At 31.8% G+C, this 23,726-nt stretch overlaps 1 protein-coding gene and 2 long non-coding RNA genes across 3 annotated transcripts in view; 1 reads left to right on the plus strand and 2 right to left on the minus strand.

The window, feature by feature from the left end:
* The window catches only part of LOC119634755, a 76,599-nt gene extending 68,048 nt beyond the window's left edge, over positions 1 to 8,551 (minus strand). Inside the window, exon 1 of the long non-coding RNA XR_005246977.1 lies at positions 8,345 to 8,551. This is a non-coding gene — a long non-coding RNA (uncharacterized LOC119634755). The remainder of the gene's footprint in view (positions 1 to 8,344) is intronic.
* Positions 1 to 23,726, plus strand: part of LOC119634745 (ATP-binding cassette sub-family G member 8) — a 39,711-nt gene that overhangs the window by 7,544 nt on the left and 8,441 nt on the right.
* The window catches only part of LOC119634756, a 28,383-nt gene continuing 13,597 nt past the window's right edge, over positions 8,941 to 23,726 (minus strand). Inside the window, exon 2 of the long non-coding RNA XR_005246978.1 lies at positions 8,941 to 9,690. This is a non-coding gene — a long non-coding RNA (uncharacterized LOC119634756). The remainder of the gene's footprint in view (positions 9,691 to 23,726) is intronic.

Raw genomic sequence — 23,726 nt, forward strand, 5'->3', positions numbered from 1 at the left:
TTGGTCTTGAGTATTAATTTGAGGCAAAAATTGAGTGAACTAAAACTGGACCACGTAGCTCGTTTTTAGGACCGAGCCCATAAAAGGATTCTTTAGTGTAGCAACAAAGTCGAAGTCAAGCAATATAAGGTATTTAATAATCGGCCTTATTCGGTCTACGAGCGTTTTTACTTGTTGTTTCTACATTCTTAGTAACGTTAGATTGCATTCTATCACTTTACACCTTTAAGCTTCTGGTCTTGTTAGTAATGGTGTTGAATGACTTTTACAATCAAAAAACTATTTGAACAATGACTTTTAACCAAGTTTTATGTTTCAAGCAAAAATTCGTGCGAATAATTGTTAAAAGTGCTGCAAGGCATTTAACCTGATCAGTGACATCATAGCTTTGTCTCGTTCTGGTCGAAATTCTGCAAACGTCAAAAATTCCGCTCAAAAGACGACGACGTTCTTTAAAACTTAAGACTTTGACTGAAGGACGACAGGACTGATTTCGAGAAAACTCAAGTTTTTGCCCAACACGCCACCGAAGTCTTCACATAATTAAATAATTGAGCCCAAGGAATCGAACTGTGATCACTTGACATGGCCATAATGTTCTTACTTCTATTCTTGAAGAGAAAAGCTTTGGATAACTTGAATGAAAGAAGACTTTCAAAAGACCGAACTCATTTAACTTACAAACTATGTAGAGTGCGTGTAGAAGGCTCCAAAGTTGATAAAATAAGAATTCGTGAACAATTTTTTTTTTTCTTTTTTTTTTAAATTTCCGAATATATGGCTTTTGGAATTACGTGCAAAAATGTGAGTCGAAGAGAACAATCTATTATCTGAACAGTAAATCTTCAATGTTCAGATTTCCTACTTAATGCATAAATTTAGTCAACTTTTAAACAGAGAAAGAGAGAAAGAGTTTTCTTACAAAATTGCTTCTCCGGGTAGGGTTTTGAGTTTATAAAGACGATCTCAACAAATGGAGAGATAGGTAGAATATTTGTGATATGAGAATTCTACAAGTGACGATATCTAGCCTCACAGAGATGTTATGCATAAATGCAAGAAATCCTCCCTGCTGTGCAGCTTTGTTAAAAGTTATTTGGCTATGTGTTTCGCACACACATATATATTTGCGTGACAAATTGTAATGAATTTATTTCAAAAATGTTTCTAACCCAGTTTGACCTGCACATAGCATATAAGCTTTTATCAAATAATGCAAAAAAAAAAAAAAAAAACAAAAAAAAGAAAAGCAAATCCATATAAAAAAGATCTAAACTGTAAAACTCTCTTGCCAATGCATGGAATGACACACAAGTTCAGTTTTAAAAATTGTTTTTTTTTTGTTTTATGTGTGTGTGTGTGTGTGTGTGTGTGTTTGAAATTTTACTTGTATTTATTTACTTAACATTTAGTAATACACTCATGCGGAAAAGCTTGTGGAAGCCAGTGAAATGTTGATCTTCGAATCAATGCATCAATGGAATGGAAATTTAATCAAGTGTGTAATTATGAGAAAAATATTCATCGTGTTTTTCAAACTTATGAAATTTGATAAATTGGGAAATATTATGTAAGAGAGCGGCGATACACTATATTATATGGGAATAATGAATGAGTTTCTCAACAAATATCATATATATATATATATACTTAGAGAGAGAGAAAGAGAGAGAGTAATGTGAATATGAAGTAACTTATAATATAGAAAAAAAATCTATTCATTATGCGATATTGGTGTGGTGGCTTGACTTCTTAACTTTGAAAACAAATTTAACGCATTTCTCAGAGCTTAAACAACTTAATATAAACTTTCCAAGTATTTTGTGATAACAAAAAACTATGATCTCTGTAATCTAATATCAAAAAACATTTTTATATTGAAATTAAGTTTTCTTTAAGAAAGATTTAAATTTTTTTATAGTTTTCTCTTACATTCCTAACGAAATTATTCCGAACGAAGTGATTCCTCAAGCAATTTTCTAATCAGAGTCATGATCTTATCACACAATCATTTAATTATTTCTTTACTTACGATCGAATATCATTGCTCGAATGCCATAAATGCTTTTATCATGAATATGAAAATTAAATTTTTTTTTTTTTTTTTTTTTCTTTACCCACTTTTTTTAACTAGCAAAAGTTGTTCCTTCGTAAAGTAAATGATTATAAAATGAAATCTAATAAAAATAGTATAAGGAAATGACAAAACACTATTAGTTTTTTTTTTTTTTTATATAATTTATAGTGGAGTTTCGTAAGGGTTTTACGAAATCAAATCAAAGAGACGATTACATATGTATGCACTCTCTATTTGGCATAGCATTGTAAACTCGTACCTAATCGATAAATACAAAAATTTTTTACATCTACTACTCCCTCATGTTTATAATCCCCTCGAAATATTCATTTTCTATGATTAGAGATAATTTAAATAAATAAAATTCAATATATGATAGAAAACTGGTGGAGTGCCGACAGAGGGCCGTTTCAAAAATACATATTTCGAGAATATTGCGTCTATGTCTAATCCACAGCAAAATATTACTCTAAAATCAGGTATCAAAAGTTCCTTTCGGCCAATTAATGCATGTCGCTGGTAAGGGTGTAACACTTACCCATTGGGTCACTCCTTATCTTCTTCTTTTTTCTCACTTCTTTCTAAACATTACACCTTGTTACACGTTTAGAAGACTTTTCCTGAGTAATTGTTCATGTCAAGCATACAAAAAAAAAAAAACAGAATGTCGTCCACAACAACCACGGAAGTGCAAAATTACTAAGCATTTGTAACAGCCAGATGCACTTCTCACGCTTCAAAGACTAAACATGTTTAATGAAATGTTTTCAAAATTTTTAAAAGATTAGTGTGGGATGGTCAATGTCAAAGATTCATCTCTCAAATCGGGCATAACTACTTTAATGGCTTGCGCGCGTTTGCTTTATTTTAGAAGCTTATTATGTCACATTTCAGTCGTTTTGTTTAACACCAATGGCTTCTACATAACAGTAAATTTGCTTGTGCGCAGTAAGCTTATGTTAATTAAGCGTTAGAACTGTTGTTTAAAGATTTTTCTTAAGAAAGTTTCTTTTACCTGTGCTAGTTGTTGTTCGTTGCACTTTCTTTCTTTTAATCCTATAACTCATCGAAGTCGACTAAATATTCATGGAACAGTACATTCTCTATAGCAATTCCAAGTTATCCGGACTTCATTTCTTTGTCGCATGCGGAAGCAACGATAATAACCATTTTTCTCGTAACTTGTGCATCGCCCAGAAGGAAGCGCATCTCTCTGTCCGTATGTATAATGCCCGCGACATTGCAAATATTAAGATATCGCTTTAACGAAACCCAGTATCAAGCAATCAAACTGTACTTAGCTTACCGTAGGTCATAAGCTGAGAATATAGCTTTTTTCAAAAGCTAAAAATGTTATGTTTTTCACTCATAACCTATTAACTATCGCAGGTACAAAGGTAAACATTTTCCGTATAATCCATAGTAAATGTAGGAAAATAAAAGAAATCACCTACGCTCATCTAAATACTACATAGTTGCAAAGACAGACAGACAGGTGGACAGATGGACATGCTTTCATGGATTCCGTATTTCAAACTGGACAACAATTCTTATATGCTTTATGGGTTATTGAAAAAAAAAAATTAAATTTTGGAGCACTCTCACATCACCTAGGCGTGGTCAATTTTTTCACAAGTGCTACAGCACAGAATTCATATTCAAATTTTTGTACATTTATGTTTATGAGTAATGATCAAGAAACCAATTGTTTAATCCTATTGAGAAACAAAGGTGTCTGACTTTACGTGGTACTGTCATCGTATCCCTTGGCCCATTTTCAATACCAACCTGCGTGGAAGAACACATTTTTGCGGCCAGGAGAAAGCTTACAACAAACAAACACAGATGGACAGACGGACTTGTTTAAAACGATTTATTGCCTCTGAAGTTTTCTTCTGGGCTTTACAACCGTTTTGATAAAATGATTACACCCCCATACCCCATGGTGATGGGTATAGAAAGAAATTCGACTTAAATCGAATAAAACTCTGTTTCCTGTTTGCTGATAAAGTCAATGAAAAAAAGACACGTCTTGAAATATAATACTTTAGTTGTTGTTGTTGTTGTTGTTGTTGTTGTTGCTGTTGTTTTATTTTTTTCGTTGGCATCAATTCAAGCTTTTGAAATTCTTGCTAGCAACTATGACGTGTTGGCAATGGCTTCCTTGTTACTTGTAATGGAAATAAGTCATTTGAATTTATGTCACTTAAGTTGTGAGTTCATGGCAACCGATTCAACAAATATATCGTGATCTTATACTAAAAGATAAACAACAATGTGTACGCACGTATGTGTTCTTATAAGCGTATTGACTTCTTTTTTGTTTTTCTTCAAAATTCTCTGTTTGTCTTGCTACTGGTTTTTTTATATTTTTTATACAGTAGTGGGAGGAATAACACTTACTTGCTACAGAAATTAATGCGTTTTTTAAAGGTACTTTTAAATACGTCTGCTCTTTGTTATACCCATCACCGAAGGATGAGAGGTATATTCCTCTCTGTTATAGCGTTTGCAACGAACTTTCCGGGAATTCACAAACTATATATAATCTTGATCAATATCAAATTCGAAATCGAGCAAATCAAACGCGAAGCTTGTCCGTCTGTCCGTCTATATGTAATGTCTGTTGTAAACATTTTCCTGGCTTCAAAAGTGAAGCTACCAATTTCAAATCTGGCAAAAACATGGCAAATTCTTGCGCGCAGATTGGTATTGAAATCGGCCGAAAGACACGCCCGCAGTATTACGTCAACTGAGAACAACTGTGCTTTTCAATAGGAATAAAAAATTGTTTTTTCTTTTTTTTTGCGATCGTTACTCAGAAACTATAGTAAAAAATTTGAACGCATATTCTGTGCTGCAGCAACTGTTTAAAAATTGAAAAAAAAATTTACCACGCCTACCTAACGTTATAGCGTACCAAAATTTACTTGTTTTTTTCATTACCTTTATACGGGGCCGCCAAAAATAAGCTTAAAAAAAGTATATAAACTCTTGGCCAGCTCAAATTTGGAACGCACCTAAAAATGTCCCACTGTTTGTCGGTCCACCTTCAAAATATCGCTCACAAAATTTGCAAAAGAATTTGCAAGTGATATAAACTTTTCCAAGGACATGTCCACACGCTTATGCGACAAAAAAATTTTATTTTAATAATCGAAAAAATTAGCCTCGCCCTCTCATACCATAATTTTTTTACTCTTTTTTAAGGCAACGATGACGGGTACAACAGATTCGGACACGACCGGTTATAATTTTCTTACTTGTTGAAAATTGATTACAATTTTCTATGTGCTAAATGTGGGCATTACTGACTGTCAACACTAAGCCTTACATACGCATACTTCTGCCGCTGTTGTGTTTAGAGAGGTGTACGAGTGGGTTTTTTGTTTTTTTTTGTTTTTTTTTTTTTTGTTTCTGTTTTTGTTTTCGTGCACAGATAAAACTAATATTGTTTTTTGTGTGTGTTTGTTACCCTCTTTTCGGTCCTTACTCAACTACTCTTGTATGCATATATATGTCAAAACGTTACGTCTTTGTTATTACCACGAGCGTCCCAGTTTATGTATAACGTCATGTATTAGTTATTGTTGTTGTTGTCATTTTCTTGTTAGTATTTTGGAATTTATTTTCATTATTTACAATAAAAAAAAAAATTTTTTTTCCATAATTTTTTTTTTTTGTGACTCAGTGTTACTATAATGTCGTGTCGTGTTTTACTTATATGGAATTTTCTTTTCATTTATCATTTTTCGTTTTTCAGTCGGTTCTTTTGTTTTAATAATTCATTCATGGAATTTGTGTTACCGCAAAATTCTTTCATTTATTTATTTAACTCCGTCATGTTTTCATTCTCACACTCAGACAATCAATTTAGAAAAAGGAGGAGAGGAGAATGTCTACATAACAAAAATATTTTGCATAGTTTCAGTTTTGTGTTTGAAGGTAAAGAGAACAACTCTTCTTTTCAATTTCTTCTTCTATTTTTTCTACACTTACATCGAATGAATATTAAACAATTAAAAGAAGTTAAGTAAAAGATATTCGCCTTAAGTCGACTCTTGAACCCTTGTCATCTCAAGCAATTCATATAAACGCCACGAAGATTTTTCATTAAATGCCTGCATTTCATTGGATTGATGGAAACTATTCTTCAATGCATTTATCCCTATCCCTTGTAAGCAATTAACAACAATTTTAAGTATAGCTCAAAGGGCATAACAGAATCACGTTTGTTTTCAAACTTGATCTGAGCGAGTAGGACATCTTTAGATTTCTTTATCAATTTTTGTGATTGTGAGACTGAAGTATGCGTTTGGCGATGACTAGGGCTAAAGCGATTCTCAACGTGATCAAGAAAACATATATATAACTTTCATAATCGCATATGCATTTTTTTTTTTTTTGGATGTTACAAACAGAATGACGAACTTTTTTACTTCTACATATCTGTTGGCGGCTGTTGGCATAATAAATTAGAAACATGTGCTTATTGCGAAAAATTTCACGCCTTAGAAAATGAAGTTTCTCTTGCAGAAACTTGAAAAAGTTAAATGAATAAATTAAATCATTTTGACATTTTGGAAAGAATTTGGAAATTTTCCTTAAGTTATGTGCAATAATTTACAAAAACTATGGTAGTTAACTTTCTAGCTATAGTTTGCTCTATAAAACTTTGCTATAGCAAAACTTACTTATGTTATTAATCACTGGTAACATAAAAATGTCGATCAGGCCCGGCTTAAAGACTCAATGCAAAATCTGCCAACTAAACTATTAAACCTTTCTCCTAACGCGCTTAATAGTTGTACAAGGTAGACGGTTAACAAAGTCTACAAGTTTTAGGTTAGCATCCTGCCAACTACATCGTAAGTTCTATTCGTTCTTAAGTTGACCTCGCGACGGTACAAAAACTGGATACGAGTTGCAATACGAACGTACTTCTATATATTTGTAATACTGAAAGTGAAATTGCAAAATATCCGTTGGCCTACGTCGCACGAATAGGTTAGATTGGTACATAAAAATTTTCCTTTAACTTGTCATAGCGCGTCATAAGTGAAATTAGATAATATTTTTAACGATTGCCGATGATATTCAAATGACTGAAGCTGTGCAGAAAATCTAACTCGGACAACCTCCCAATCGCAGTATCCATTTATGCGTCTGTGAATACATCGTCGAAGATGGACGAATAAATCTCATACGGCTGGAAAGGCCTAGAAATAGCTGATTAGTTGTTGTGCAAGTTATGTTTATTCTTTATGTTATGTTGTAGTTATCAAAATTAGGTGGAAATTGCCTTGAGATTTACCGAAACTTCACAAACCACTTCCGTTAAGGATTTATGTAACCCCAAGAAGAACTAAAGCTAGATTCGCCTTTTATTAAATCAATCGATTCAAAGTCATCGCCCCTCTGTATGTCTGTCCATGTAGATATGTAATCAAGCTCCAGGTCGCTACATATGAGATATTTCGATAAAATTTGATACACTTACACGTGCTTTAACCCAAGGACGAACGCTATTGGAAATGGTTTGGATCAGTCTATCCGCCACGCCTCATACGGAGCCCTATTTTGAAACGCCATTATATGGAAAAGAATATCTCCAAAGAATATATCAAAATATCTCGACAAAATTGTCTGGTAATAAATCGTATTCTTTGGACCGCCTGGGGTGGATTTTGAACCTCCTCTCAGCTAACAAAAACTGAAGTTCTTATGACATAAAAGGTGTAATTTTCGATGCCTCATGATGAAAATGCGATCATAATGGTAACTTGAGATAAAAGAAAACTTAACGGTACTAAATTTGGACGATCTTGGGCTATTTTTTGTATCCTATCCTATGTAAGGATTTAGGCAAAAGTTGACGGTAGAAAAGTTTAGATTTTAATATTTTATCATGAAAATTGATACATAATAGTTCTTTGCACACAATCATTCTTACGTAAGTTCTCATATAAAAATAAGGCATAAATTTTGTGTTCTATGGCAAAAGTAAAAATTGTGTTAGACAATGTGTATGTGGGTGTGTGTAGGGTACATAATAGTCGGCTTAGCCCGGCCATAATGTTTTCACCTGTCTTCTTTTTTTTTTTTTCTTCAATTCATTAATCAATATTAATTACTTTACATTTTCTTTAGCACAATAAATAAAAAGATAACTAATTAATAATTAAAAGTGAATTGAATAATTGTTTTTAGTCGTAGATACTATTACTACTATGAAAATATGTTGTAATATATGAAGTAGGAACTTACCTTAGCGCAAGTCGACTTCCGCAGACACAAACATCTTTGCTGATGGACGTGGAGTTAGGATGAAGCATGATTTTAATTGAAGCAATTGCGGAAATGTCTTTACGATTTTCAGTCACAACTTTGGTTTATCACTATTGTAATCATATTATTACTAAAATAATTTAATTATATCCTATTACGTTATTTGCTTTTTTATACGTTCGAAACATTTAAATTTTCTTATAAAAATTTGATTTTAAAAATAAATAAAATAGATTTGTATGTAAAACACTGTTCGGTGGATTGAAGTAAATAATAAACTTTTGTTGAATTTTCTTGCATCATATTAAGTCGGCGTTTAGTCGCCCGATATTTTTTTTTTTTCGCGTTAATTATAATTAACTTAAATACTTTTTATTGAAAATTTTCTATTAAATTTTTATTATTTACATGACCGTGGCATCTACCTATGCATTATAATCAAGTTTCGTCTAAGTCATAAGTTGGCGGATATCAGCGGAAGCGGTGGAATACCTGGCTGGTGTCAATAATATAATTTTATCGATTTTGGCATAAACTTTTATTGGTATTGCTTGAAAACTTGTTGCTGTTTGTTGAAAATTATAAAAAAAAAAAAAAAAAAGTTTCAATTCTTCAATAACTTATCGCATTTGCTTGTTTAAAATAACGCGATTTCATTATCATTCAGTATCATAGGTAAATTGGTATCTGAAGGACAGCAAACCTTTCGGGGGGAAATAATAAGCCCTAGGAAAAGTGCATCTGCACAGAATAATGTGACATAAAACATAAAAGAAGATTAAATTTTCAATATGACAAAATAAGTGAAAATGAAGAGCAAATGCTATGAAGAAGACTCGAGATAAAGTTACCTAAATTTGAATTTCATATAAGCTAATCGCACTTTTCTTTCATCATTACAACGGCGGATCGCGAGTTATGATACGTGTGCTTGCTGCTAAAATCATAGATTTGTTTACATTACTTAATTGATGCAAGCACACACAACTTTTAAATTATTTAATTGCCACGAAAATTTCGTATGAGTTAAGCTATGAAGATGATTTGCACGAAAGTGAATTGCTTTTGATTTTTCGTTTCAATGCCTATTAATCACTGTTAACCGTAGGAGTATGTATTGCATTTTATTTTTTGTTATTTTTTTTTTGTTTTTATTTGCATTTTTTTATTTGTTTATCATTGGCGTATGGTGTCATTGAAAAGTTTTTTTCTTCGTCTTTGAAGGTGATTGATTAGTCATCATAATAAGTTGCTTGCACTAATGTGGCTTGGGATTGCATCGCAATAATATTTAAAACGATTGCTTTGATAGAATTGCGAAAAGTCTAAAATAATACAAAAAATAAAATAAAAAATAAAAACAAATATGTTAAAAATTTTTCTACAACATTAATAGACGAATTTGCTGAAAACTTAATAAAACAGAGAATGCGATTTTTTTTCCAATAAAAGAAAATTTTAAGTTCCAAAAGCTTATTTCATTCCATCAGCCAGTCAGTCACTTGTCATTATATAAAAAAAAAAAAAATTGAAAACGTTAGCTTCATTTTTGCAAAGACGATGACACAGATGGTTAGATGGACAGACGGACAGACAAACATGCTTAAATGGATTTAGAATTCGATACTAATCAAAAATATGTACACTTTCCAGGGTCTCTAAAGCTTCCCTCTGAGCATTGCAAACGATTTCCTGATCCTTCGATGATCGGTATAATGATCTGTTTTGCTTACGCAATAATCTCTTTGAAGATCCCCTAAAGGGAATGTAATTTTCTTCTTCTTCCATATATATATATATTTATTTTTTTTTTTTTTTTTTTCTAGACATTTAATAGCATTCCTTTCATTTATGTGCTTTGCCAGCAGACAATTATTTGCAATTCTTTACAATTACTATTAAAAGTAAAATTTAAATTGAAAAAAAAAAAAAAATAAATAAATAAATAATAATAATAAAAAGCAGAAAAGTAAAAGCAAAATAAAAAACTTTTTACTGACCGTTAAATATCAAAGAGAAATGTTTAGTAATTTAAAGTAAAACTTTCACAATGAAAAAGAGTGGAATGAATCTGTTAAGTATGATATCGTAAACAAAATATGTAAATACATATGCAGTCTATCTAATAAAATTTACCTGTGTGGACAGACTTAAAACTTTTTTTAACACACATTACGATGTTTGTTGTTGTCGCGACTTGTCTATCCATCTATTTTAAAACAGTTCAATTAACCGGTTTAACCAAATTGTTTATTTCTTTCTACCTATTTATGTCATAAGCAAGTGTTCAGAAAAAATCAGTTCATTCAGTCGCAATGCTTTTTACTAGTTTATGGTTATTTATTGCTGGTTAAAGGCACATATACACCTGCACTGTGTGTAAAACTTTAAAAAAAAAAAAACAACAACTTATAAATCAGATAAATATTAGAATGAAGTTATTGGTTGGTTTTGGCCGAATCATTTGATAGCCGGCAAATCGCTTACTTGAATTTATTAGAGAGATATTGTCAAGTTGAAGTGATTTGAATGAATGAACAAAACTTGTAAGGTGTTGATGCTTTCGCTACGCTATCGGTGTAAGATAATAAGTTTGGCTGAAGAGTTGTAAATATCCGTAACACCATCAACATAACAATGTTTTAGGCAAACAATGCCTAAAACATAACCCAGCATTGTACAGCTCACGTACAGATTAGCAAGATATAAATTTAGACAACTGTAAACTAACTGCTACGTATATCGAAGGAGACAATTGAAGGTCATTTCCTAGTACTAGCGCTAGTGATAAAGTTAATGAGTAAAGTCCTACTAAAGTTGATATTTGCTATCGAAAGCATTTTAAATTTTTCCTATTCTTCAGTGTCATTGAGCACATGTACAACATGTCCTTATGGCGCTTTGATAATTTCCAATGTACACTTTCATGCATTACGGACACTCAACGAGCTTAATAAATTTCCTTCGAAAAACTTGTTTGCCACTATAAGTTATTTATGCGGTATTTCGGATCAGACACAATCGTGTAGAAATCGTTAATAAATTTATATCGAAAACGGAAATGGGTTTTAAAAATATATGATGTCAAGAAAAAATGGAAAAAATCCATTATCCAAATGGTAATATATTGGGTAACATGTGCAAAAGACTTTGCAGTTTTCTCCGCAGAATGGTGTTAATGGCTTTATATCGCGGGCAACACTCGCCTGATAGTCTCATCGAATGAACATCTGTTTAAAAGGTGACATTTGAGCTTACATTTGTTCTCCCAAGAATTTCGTAACTTTTTGCTCGTGGGAAAAGTTCAATTGGTTTGCAAATGAGTGAAGTATCGGAAGCTATGAAAAAGGAAAAAAAGAAAAAGTGCAAGGTAAGAATGCTGAAGTGGTTTGCTTAGAGATACACCTCGTTCTGGCCGAAAAGGCGATTAAAGTTTTGCAACTGCTTAAGTTAAACAGACAGGCAGGATTAGCGGGGGCACTAAGCATCAACTACGTAAGAGTTTGGAATCATTTGAAAAGAGCAGGCCACCAAAGCCAGCTCGAAGACGTGGTAAGAAACGCAAAGCCTTTTTATATGACCCAATATATAATAATAAAAATGGTAAACATAGTCAATTACAAACAATTAATAAACACATATAAGTAAGTGACTAGTGTGCCCATACTAAACGGGTAAGTGCGGTGATTCAATCTTAGAGAGAATAAAAGATAATACGAACCTGGAAAAATTTTAAATAAATTCAAATTACCGAACATAATCGTGAGGGTACTTGTAACTTTAACTGCGTCTTTCTTGAAACACAACTTCCCAAAACGGCCGGCAACGCGACCACATTCTACTATCATCCTTTCCATCCTTTCCGGCGTTTGTACAATAACCTTATACCAAATCGTCTCAGCTAATTTGTTCAAGAAAGCGCAATTTGACGTAGGACATAGGTTTGGTACAAATTTCATTAGCATCTTCTAATGCAGTAGTGCAGTGTTTGTATATTTTTAATTATTGAAAAAATGAAGAGGAAGAAAGAAAGAATATGAAGAACATTTGACATTTGAAATCTAAATAAGATTTAAAAGAAAACTGTGGTAGTAGGGTATATATTGTTAGTCCTCTATTGAGATCAAAAACGGTTTAGTTGTTTGTTGTTTGATTTAGTTTTTGTGTAACAATTTTTACCTAAACGAAAAACAAGAATTATGCTTTCAAATCGTTATTGCAAAACCCGCCAAAGGCAAGAACCAGTTCATTCACTTAAAAAATATCAAATTCTCTTACAAAATCACTTCATATTTATCAGCGACTACTTTTTTATGAATATCTCGCCTTTTTTTTTTTTTATATGAAAATGTTTTCTTAAGAGGTTTTCAGCCGCGTAAAAATATATGATCGATCAAAACAAGAGAGTGCAAGTCGCTTAAAAAGATGAATAATTTTCGATATTTAACTTGAAGTTAAAGGGGTCTTTTTACGTTGCTTATGATGATTTTATTGACTCCCTTTAAGTGAGAGTAAATTGCCGGGGAAGGTACATTCCTGGAAGGAAAGTAACTCGAGAACCAGTTCGACTATGATATGCTAGGCTATACTTGCGCCTAAAAATTGGAAGGTCATGCATAGGAAAATAGATATCACATCAGGCGAAAGCTCAGAGATTACATTGTTGCCACATCTATCTATGTAGTCCGGCATGACCTCATTCTCAGCAATTTTTCGCAACATGTTAGGCTTGGTTTTATAGCATCGAAGTCTTTAGCAATTCGTGATAATCGTTACTATCCGCCTTAGACAATATTTGAAAAATTGCAATCAGGTCATTATCCTTTCCCTTATCCCTTACAGCTGCATATACTCTATGTATGATCGTTTAATATGTTTATTTTTACTCTCCAATGAAATGAAAAACGAAACCATCTTTATTCACTTTCACCAACATTTTATTGCGCACCGTAACGATTGCCGGCTGAAGTCCATGAATTCTCACTCATAAAGGATAGGATATATTTATAAGTGGTAGAATCTTTTTTTTTTTTTTTTTTTTTTTTTGTGTTGCCATTTTTGGTTTTGTTTTTGTACCTTTTTTTTTAAATTTTTCCGCTTAGGCATCCAAGTGGAATGCTGTTAAACCGCTTTGCACACCTAAACTCATCCGCCTATTATTTACAAATAATGATCGCACAATGCAATTTTCTTACTGTGTTATTAAGTACATAATGTTTTCCTTGCCAACTTAGGCCAACGTAAGCTTATTACTATTGCACTTGACTTAAGCGACAGCGAGCAGCGAGCAGCAACAACAAGTGTGCCACATAATTTTGGCATCTTTTTTTTTTTTTTTTTTGCTTTTCTTCTTTCTCTGTCATCTTTTATAAAGTAAAAGTAGGTAATACTTATTTAATTTTATCGTAGTTTCTTGTAATGTCCCCCTTTTTCCCACCTTTTTCTTCATAAAACATTTTATTATTATTGCAGTGCACTTTTTCTTTTGCGAATGCATGAATGACCGCCAGAAAGTTGTAAAGATGCGTTCATTTTTTGGTTATAAAATGAAGATGGAGAAGATTAACGATATATATAAAAAAAAATAATAATAATAAATAAATAAATAAATAAATAAATTATCTACAGATAGATTGACACAATTAAAACTTTTATTATTCCTTTTACTATGTGATTTTGTGAAAGAACTTAGAATATAATAACAACAATAAGGTCGAAGAATGTAATCACTTTTCTAAATAATCTTTCACTAAAATTTCTAATAGTGACTTTCATTCGCATCCATTTATAAGCTAACGTTCGCTCATCTCTTTATAATGGATTGTAATCGAGGAAAAAATAAGTTAAAAATATGATACAATTTTCCTTTGTATCTTTACTTTGAACTTTCACCGTGTAACCATTAAACAATAAAATTCCACACACTTTCCATTTTACGATGATTGCATAGAGAAGAACGATTAACTTATCTTACCTAATTTTTGATAACACAGTTCGAGATAAATGTTAATAATAACGATCGATTATCTATAATGTGTTTAAATGCGATTAATATCGCAGGTTGATAAAGATCACAGAAAACGAGAAGCGAGAAAATCGCAAATTATTTGGAGAAGAAGACGAAACGCGAGTTATTTGAAGGGAAAATTCGAAGCGATTATTAAGATCAAAAACTGAATTAAAATTCACTTAAAATGATGTATTATTACTGGGGTGTGAATAGTGCAGCGCTTTGCCATAAAACAGACTAGAATTTTGCTCAATTAGAGAGAGAAAAGAAAACTTGCTACGCTTGGCTATGAGGTACCGTGTATTTTAAAGAAAAGGAAAAAGTAAGTGATAAATAGTCGTCAGACGACGGCTCCTAGACGGGGGCGAAAGGCATCTTTGGAATATCAATAAATGGCTTCATGTCAACAAGATGTATTTCATCAGTGCCCTATTACTGAGTTGCGCCTATCTATAAAGTATTGACCTAGACCTAGGTAAGTGTTATTTCTTTATTGACTAAGCATCCACTGTAGGGAACACTTAAGAGACACGGACGAAAGGCCCTTTCGAAGAGAAAGCAAATAACTTCACATCAACAAGATGTATTTGAACAATTGCGCATATCCGTAAAGTATTGACTTAGACCCCGGTAAGTGCTATTTCTTTACCGACTAAGCACCCACTATAGGGGACACTCAAGGAAATCGAGACCGGAACGAAAGGCATCTTCGGAAAATAAGTAAATAGCTTTACACCAACAAGATGTATTTGAACAGTGCCCTGTTACTGAGTTGCGCCTATCTATAAAGTATTGACCCAGGCCCCAGTAAGTGTTATTTCTTCACTGACTAAGCATTTACTATAGGGAACACTTAAGAGACAGGGATGAAAGGCACTTTCGGAGAGAAAGCAAATAACTTCACACAAACATGATGTGTTTGAGTTGCGCACAGAGTTTTCGATTCTTCTAAAACGTTTCGCCCATAGTCATAGCATTTTGAGTTTAATTTAAGACTCTCCCTTCCCTTCCCTTCCCGATCAAGTACCATTAAGAATGAAATCTCGGCAAAATAAACTTTGATGAGTAGGCGAGAATACCAGACGAATGCGATGAGTACGTGTAATTTTTTGATAAGACAAATACAGTTCATAGATGGCATAGGTAAATGTGCCACGAACAGGATTACCTTTGTCTTAGGAACTACTTCTTCTTATAATAACGGTAATGTAAAGATTTTAATTCATATTTAAACTCTACCAATCAATGAAAACTATCAATTTTTTCATGCTATTAAAACCCTAAACATTATACTGACCATTCATTATATGCGGTCTATTTGTTGTACGAACTGCAATTAACGAACATTTTGATTTCACTAAAGTATTAGTCAATGTGATTGTGAAAAATGCAACTAAGAAAATAACCATATATTAGAGTCATTAGAATAACTGTGTTACGCCTATACTTTCAATGCTTGAATGCAGGCAAATATCAATGACTATCAAAAAGACAATGCAAACAATAACGACATCGTATAAGGAAATGCTTTGCAGAAATTGTTTGAAAAAAAAATAAATAAATAAATAAAGAAAAAAACGTAACAAGCGTAACTATTAAATGAATCACAAGTGTAACTGAAAAGAAAAGAAATGCAAAAAAACCAATAACCAGTAGTTATCTATATTCATCACTGTGGTTGAACAGGGCTTGGGAAAAAAAAATAAATAAATAAATAAATAAATCAATCAATAAATAAATAAACAATCAATGATTTGTAAAGTAAATCTATATAAAATAACGAAAAATAACATTTTCATTAATTATTGTATTTTAAATTATATACACTTGATACTTCCTCTTCTTGCAGATATAGAGTTGCAATCAAAAAAAGAAAAAGATCATCCACTTTTTTAATTAAACAAAATATGTATCTTTAAATATATATGTATATATATATATATGTATACATATAATTTTTGTTTAATTAAAAAAGTTTTTTTTTTTTTAAATATATATATTTTTCTTGAAATATATATACATTTTTTTTTTGTTTAAGAAACAAAGATGTAATGTAATCTTATACTTTTGGCTGGACTGGCTAATGATACAATATACCATTGTATAAATATTTCTTCTTGTTTTTTTTTTTTTTGGTGTTGTTGTTGATCTCTTATGAAGTAACTGAATGTCTAGTTGCCGTAGTTTGAATGCTTTTTTAATAGATAGAGTTTTTTGTTAATATCATTTTCATGATGGCTAAATGCGGCTTTTGCGGTTAGGTGATGCTTTATCAAAAAAAAAACAACAACAACAACAAGAAGCAAGAAGAGCAAGGCTATTAATCAAACTATAATTAACAGTGTTTTCGATGCCAACTTGCGTAGGTATTACTTGATCTTGAAAGATTTTGTTTTAAAAGTCAATAAACCGCATTCATCAGATTAATTCTAAATAACAACATGTTGACACAATTACAATCAATGTTAGCCTTATCGGTAAACTATAAATTGTTAATTTTGTGCAATTACTTTAAATGAAATTCAACATGATTTGTTGGGTTAATTAATGCTACACAACTATTTGCAATATAATGTAAAAATAAGTAGTAAGCATCTTTCACTCAGCTAACAGTTTTTTAATTCAACTTTTAATCCATAAGAATATGCATTAGTGAATTTATAAGAATTTGATCATTCTATAGAACATGTTATCCACCACAGAACTATTTTTACATTTTGCATCGCATGCGATAATCTTATATGAAATTTGTGCGGATGTATGTGTCTCTAAGAACATGATCACACAGGTACACGCTTGCTTATATCAATCAATTCAAAATGAGTTTTGGGATTGGCATTAGCCGACAGGTCCGCCTGTCTAACTGTTGTTTATGTGCCTGTCACCAACAAATGGATGGCAATTTTCACCACATTTTGATGAAATTTCACCATTGATATATTATTTCTAAAGTCGAAATTGATTACATTTTAGCATTTTTAGAATGCTTCCCCAAATGTCCCCATGTTATGGAAAGCAAGTTATACGAAAACAGCTAACAAAACTATATTTGGTCGTGAACGAATCTTTTATACCCATCAATATGATTCTAAAAAAAAAGGAAAAGGAGGAAGAGAAGATTGAGCGCGATTGATTCTTTCTATTTTGAGAATAAAAGTGGAAATTTGTGTATGTATTTGTTGTACTGTATAAGTAAGAAGCATTAAACGTGAAAAGCAAAGCTGTTCAAAGGCGTCTTTAAAAAGTTTGTGTCATTTTCGCAAGTTTGCAATCGATGTCTTCACATTTGGGAACAGGGGAATGTTTAACTCGGATGCAGATACAATTGCGCAAACGGACAGATGGACCGATGAAAGGGCGAACATGCTTAGGAGCATTCCGTATTTCAATTATCTACTAAGAATTTATGTACTTTTTGGGGAGCTTTCACTATAAAAATATAAAAAAAAAATATGACAGCACTTTATACAAATGAATAGGCGTGGCAAATCTTTCTCATTTTTTAAAGGCGCTACAACACCGCCAATAGAATATACGTCCAAGTTTTTCTAGATTTGTTTGCTGGACTATATGAGTAATGAGTATTGGAAATGGTTCGGATCAGTCTACTTTTTCAACCACTCTCCATACCCTAATACGCTATTCTAAAAACTCGTTATATGGAAGAAAAAATTCCAATTTTTAACAATTTCTTGGCAAAACTGGCGATCAGTGTTTCGACAGTCTAAATTGTTATGAAAACTTTGAACAGGCTCGGGCAATTTCTTAACCATGAAAGGTATAATTTTCAACGCCTTATGATGAAAATTATTTCATAATAGCAATGTACCAAAAAAGAAAAAACTCAACTGTACCAAAATTGAAACATCTCTGCCTATTTTTTGGATCCTACCCTAATAACGACTTTCACGACAATCGGTTCCTTGGAGAGGAGAAAAGTCGAAGTTCTAATATATGGTGATGAAAATTGACCCATTATAGTAATTTCACACAAAAATAAAGTCTATAAAATTTGGAACACCTACGTATATTTTTTGATCCTACCCAACGCAAGAATTAAACTTGTACTACATTAGGTTGCGTTTTGGGCCCACTTCCCCATAAATACGCACATGAACAATACGGCTTTATCTAGGAACATGATATAAATTAGACAACGTGATATAAGGTATTAAATGATCGGCCTAATCCGACTATAAAGTTCTCACTTGTTCAGCATATAAATAGAGAAACGGAATTAATATACCTCCGGGTGATGAACATAAAAATTACTTTTGTTGACCTACTGACTACTCTCATGTAAATACATTAAATTGTTCATAAATGCATGCATATATATATATATATATGTACATATTGATATATATAAAATAATAAAAATGAATGAATACATCTATTAAAATAATAGCACTTTTACTATTATAATTTCACTTCTCACAAGACATTATTATTAAAAAAAAAAAAAAAGTAGTGTATAAGTTAATGCTTCTTCAAGTATTTTAAATAAAACTAGGAGAAAAATTTGTAATCGACCATAAACAATAAATTATTGCATGAAATTCACATCTTTTTTTTTTTTTTATATATGTTTATATATATATATATATATATATGTTTTATATTTAATAATTAACTCTCTTAAAGAAGACAGAAGCAATATAATATATATTCATGCACATGCATATGCACACATGAATATAAACGTATGTAATGATGAAAATAATTATAAAAAAAATGTAAACAAATTATAGACAAAGCAAGCAATTCATTCATAGGCAAGTGAAACGTAAAATGAAAATTAAATAAATAAACTGAAATAAACTTAAAAAATAAAAGAAAAGTTAGTTTAGAAGAAGAAAATGAAAATTTCATATTTTCATAAAATGAAAGAAAAAGTTTTTTTTTTGTTTTTCAAATTAGATAATATAATAAACATGGAAAAAAGCAAATTGAAAAAATAAATTAAGTCAAGTCGTATCCATCTTGAACCGAATTTCAAATACCCAGCTCCACTAATAATTTGTAAGTTGACTTTTGTCGTATTAATTAACACTACCACTATTGAATACCGATCTGTATTGATCCTTTTTCTTACATCTTCAAAAGAAATCGGTTATAAAGGTATGTAAGGTTTCAAAATATTTTGGACCCGTTTGTCTATGGAAAAGGACGTCGAAATACCTCTTACTCTACTTACTTCCTACTTGATCTAGTTTTCGCGATGCCGAAGCTATATACCTATTGTCTTAGCGAAAGAGATAATTTCCATTCCCTACCTTTGTCGAGTTGCCACAATCGTTAAAATTAAAGTAAAAAGCTGAAATTTGCTGCAAGCCTTCCTTGATCGATTAAGAGTCCAATGTTAAGAAAATGTTTACGATCTGCCCGCGTACATTAAAATAAAGTAAAACAGAAAAATCTTGTGTAATTTTCGATTCTGTGAAGGGTGCGAACGGGTCGAGGAAAGACCTTAACCAAATATTTTAACAAAGGACTGTTAAATGACGCCTCGGAAGGATTTAAATCGAAATATATTTAAAATAAAACTTTTCCGGAATTTTTTTGCAAAAGTATTAGAAACAAAACATGTTTTTATGTTAATTAATTAAAATTTGTTATGAAATAATTTTTATACTAAGTCAAATAGGAGATTGAAAAAGCGAAAGTTTACTTAGCTACTTGGGGCCAATTTTCTCTAATATCAACAAACATGATGGCAATGTCCGGAAAATATTTTTTTTTGATACTGTCTGAAATCAATAACTAGTCTTGAATATAAAGTGACGGAAGGTACGGATAGAGTGGTGATGCACATCTAAGCATATTGCAAAAGCCCATTACGGAGGAACGGATGCCGTCACGCATTTCTCGAGTCCATATGCTTCTTGAGATCTATACCTTTCTTTGGATTGGTCACACATTATGTCACAGTACGTCTGTCTTCCACTTTGTCTATCAAAGGAACACGACATGGACGTAATTCTTTTTACGATAACTTGAAAAATGTTGGGACAAATTTTATTATTATTATTATTATTATTACTGTAAATTCTAGGACTAAAGTAATATGAGCGCTAACAAGTAAGACAATCGGTTCTCCTTTTAAACAAACAAAGATGAGGTCGTTAGTCTAAAGTCATTTTAATGCATTTAAAATATTCACTTGACGTAAACCGATGAATATAAAATTTTTGTGCAAAAATTTTTATTAATGACTTAATGCACAATAAAGTAAATAAAAGTCGAAATTATAAAAACTGCAATTAAAGGAGTTAATTGTAACAAACTTATCTCATTTGTTATCACTTTTTGCACTAAAATAATAAAACAACAATTTCGAGCAGATTTCATGTACATATGTGCAGTCATACTATACATTCAATGACTAACAAACTAAGCCAGCCACGAAATGTACGCAATTGTAAACATTAATAACGCTGAAGATGATGTTGATAACGCCGCACTCCAAGTATGTAAAACGGAAGCAAACACATTGCTCGTTACACTGCGGTTATTTTGAAAAAAAAAAAAACTAAGACAAAATTTTCCATCCGATCCTAGTTAAATATTCAAGAATTCATATTACGGTGAAGTAGTTTAAAATCTTCTTAAATATTCAGATATCTCTTGAGTTACGCGAAAATAAGCCCTTCTTTAAGATAAGTACTTTTAGGTGCTATCGAAATTAAATTTAAGCCAAAGAAATTTGAAAGAAATCAATTTCTTTTTCAAACTAAGCTCCCACTTAAGGCTATGAGCTTCGATAATACTGGTTAAAGATGCCTATACGCTCTTATCTGATCCGTCCGTTTACCCTATATTGTTAAAGCTTAGAGAGATGGAAAATCTTGCACTTTCCACTTCTTCATTTTTATGACACGAGCTCCGTTGTTGCACTCCTTGTCCTCCTTAAGCGATAAAACAAAGGGAGTGAAGTAACAGAATAAAAAAGTAAATATGACAAGTATGACCCTAAGGTATGCATGCGGCATCCGAAGGATTTCTTGTTTCCATAAAAAAAAAAAATTCGCTTAAAGTAATTCCTCTAAAAAGAATCACAGATGATATTAAAGGGAAGAAAACCTTTACCGATGTCGCCCACAGCGATATTTGCTTCTGAAGACTCTTTGTCGAAGGCTCCCGAAGAATATACTGTTGTGAAAATAGTCGATTTTCCAAGACAACAAAGTCCAAGATTAACAAAGATTAGCAGAACATGTGGCGGAAAGAGAGATTAAAACATAAATGTCGCGATGAACCTACTCGCTCATAAAAGGATATATGAGCGGAATATTTGTGGAAAGCCACAGTCAAGAGAGTTGAATTGCAATATTCGAACGGAACAAGACCAGAGGGAGAATTAAGGGGTAGTAGATATAAATTCCAGTAAATTCCAATTTGCAAATAGATCTCCTAAGAATTATAAAAAAAACCTATACCATCCTAAAAATCACTATTAAGCGGTACGAACTTAATTTCAAACGGAATTGACTAAAAGGATAAAATCGCGAAAGACAGGTTTACGTAACAATACGAATCCTCTAATTCGTATCCTGAATGTATGTACATAGACGTGCTTTATAAAGATCTGCTTCATGTCAACGTCTACTACTGTAGGCATGTGTGCGTAGATTAACAAAATATCCATGCAAGTGCTGCTGTGCTAGAGCTATGTGCCTGTATGTCATTATACTTGAATTCTAGCAATTTTTGCATGAATTCTAAATATTATCTGCTTTCTTCAATTTCTTCGAGTAAGAAAAGTAAAAATAAATTGTTCGATTCCCTCAATTACTTGGAATAATAGCGACAACTTTACACTAACTACTCTATTGGGACCAACATTAGTTATTCCGGAATGTAAACACTGATTACCAACTGCTGATTACCAGCAACCAGTAGGTAACTGGTGGTATATATTAACCGTTACACATAAATATGAACTAGGTATTAAAAGGACTTAATAAGCATTTAGTTCGAATTAGTGCTAATTACCTCCTGCTATTAAGTACTGAGTGAGTGCAGCTATAGATTTTTAAATAGCATTAATTTCTGAATAGAAATAAATCCATGTTAATTATTATTACATTGGATACCTACAAGTACTAATCGTGAATTCGCCGACTAAACAGCGGGTCTCACCTATCCACCTACTAGCATCTAAATCGCAGTAAGCGCTGCACCAAGGACTTAACTCCAAGTAACTATCAATATCTCCTGCTAAACTACGATTAGTATTTGTAGTACGAAGGAGGCACACCTACAAATGATGGTAGCACTTAAGTGTAAGTAAGCATCAGCTGTTAAATAGCATTAAATTTTAGGTAGTAAATAGCAAAAAGTGCTATCTGTTATACAATATAATAATATATGTAAAACTCCGGCTTCAGCTAAAAACCAGTAAGAAAGAGTATAAGAAATTTCCGACAAATAAATAATAAAATAAAAACGTCCGCGCATTAAACAGACATATACGTTACTTCTAACTATTAACCCTTCTTAATGATAGCCGATAGGTCTGAATAGAGAAAAGGCGTTTAATTACCGTTAGATAGGAGCAAATATTTCTTTGAAAGAAAATGAATAAAAACTGTTACCTAGTGGAGTCAAACTATTCTATTCATGCAAAGAAGTCAAGTTGTCATATATATATATATAGATATAGATATAGATAAATATATCTTTAAGACTAATTCTCCAAGTGTATTCGCAAAATTCATTATTCATTAATTTTAATTGTTCAACTAACGTTGTTTGTTAACAGCACTTGCAATATGTAAAAACAATTGTTAATCACTGTTCGCCTTGAAATGAAAATTCTTTTAAATATGCGTGAATTTTTTATTATAACGTGTAAGGGAAGGAAATTGCCTCATACAAGCAATTTGGATCACAGGCCTTGGGATCGATGACAGCTACATATATGAAGTTAATTTTAAAAAGGAAATTTTGTAAGCAACAACAAGCAACAAGCTTGCCACACAACCAACAATCGAAAACAATCGCGAAAACGGTTAAACGGTTCAATTTCCATATATACATTAATAAACTCATTAAACGCTTACTCATTTACGCTTACATTCGATATGTTAAGAAACATTTGCTTTTGCTTGCTTTTTGATTTGCATTTTCTAATTTTCCAATTAAATTAGAATTAAATTTAAACTTTTACTCCTCTACCCCTCCTTGATTGTTTATTCAAGTCAAATATCATAAATTAGAGTAAAACATTTGAAATAAATTCATTATCATTATTGCGATTATTATTATTATTTATTCTTTTAGTTTTCAACATAATTTATGAAATTATAACGGTTTCTCCGCTTGCAATTTAAGAACGCTGCAAAATTA

This window comes from Glossina fuscipes, unplaced genomic scaffold (assembly GCF_014805625.2).
Source record: "Glossina fuscipes isolate IAEA_lab_2018 unplaced genomic scaffold, Yale_Gfus_2 3, whole genome shotgun sequence".
NCBI lineage: Eukaryota > Metazoa > Arthropoda > Insecta > Diptera > Glossinidae > Glossina > Glossina fuscipes.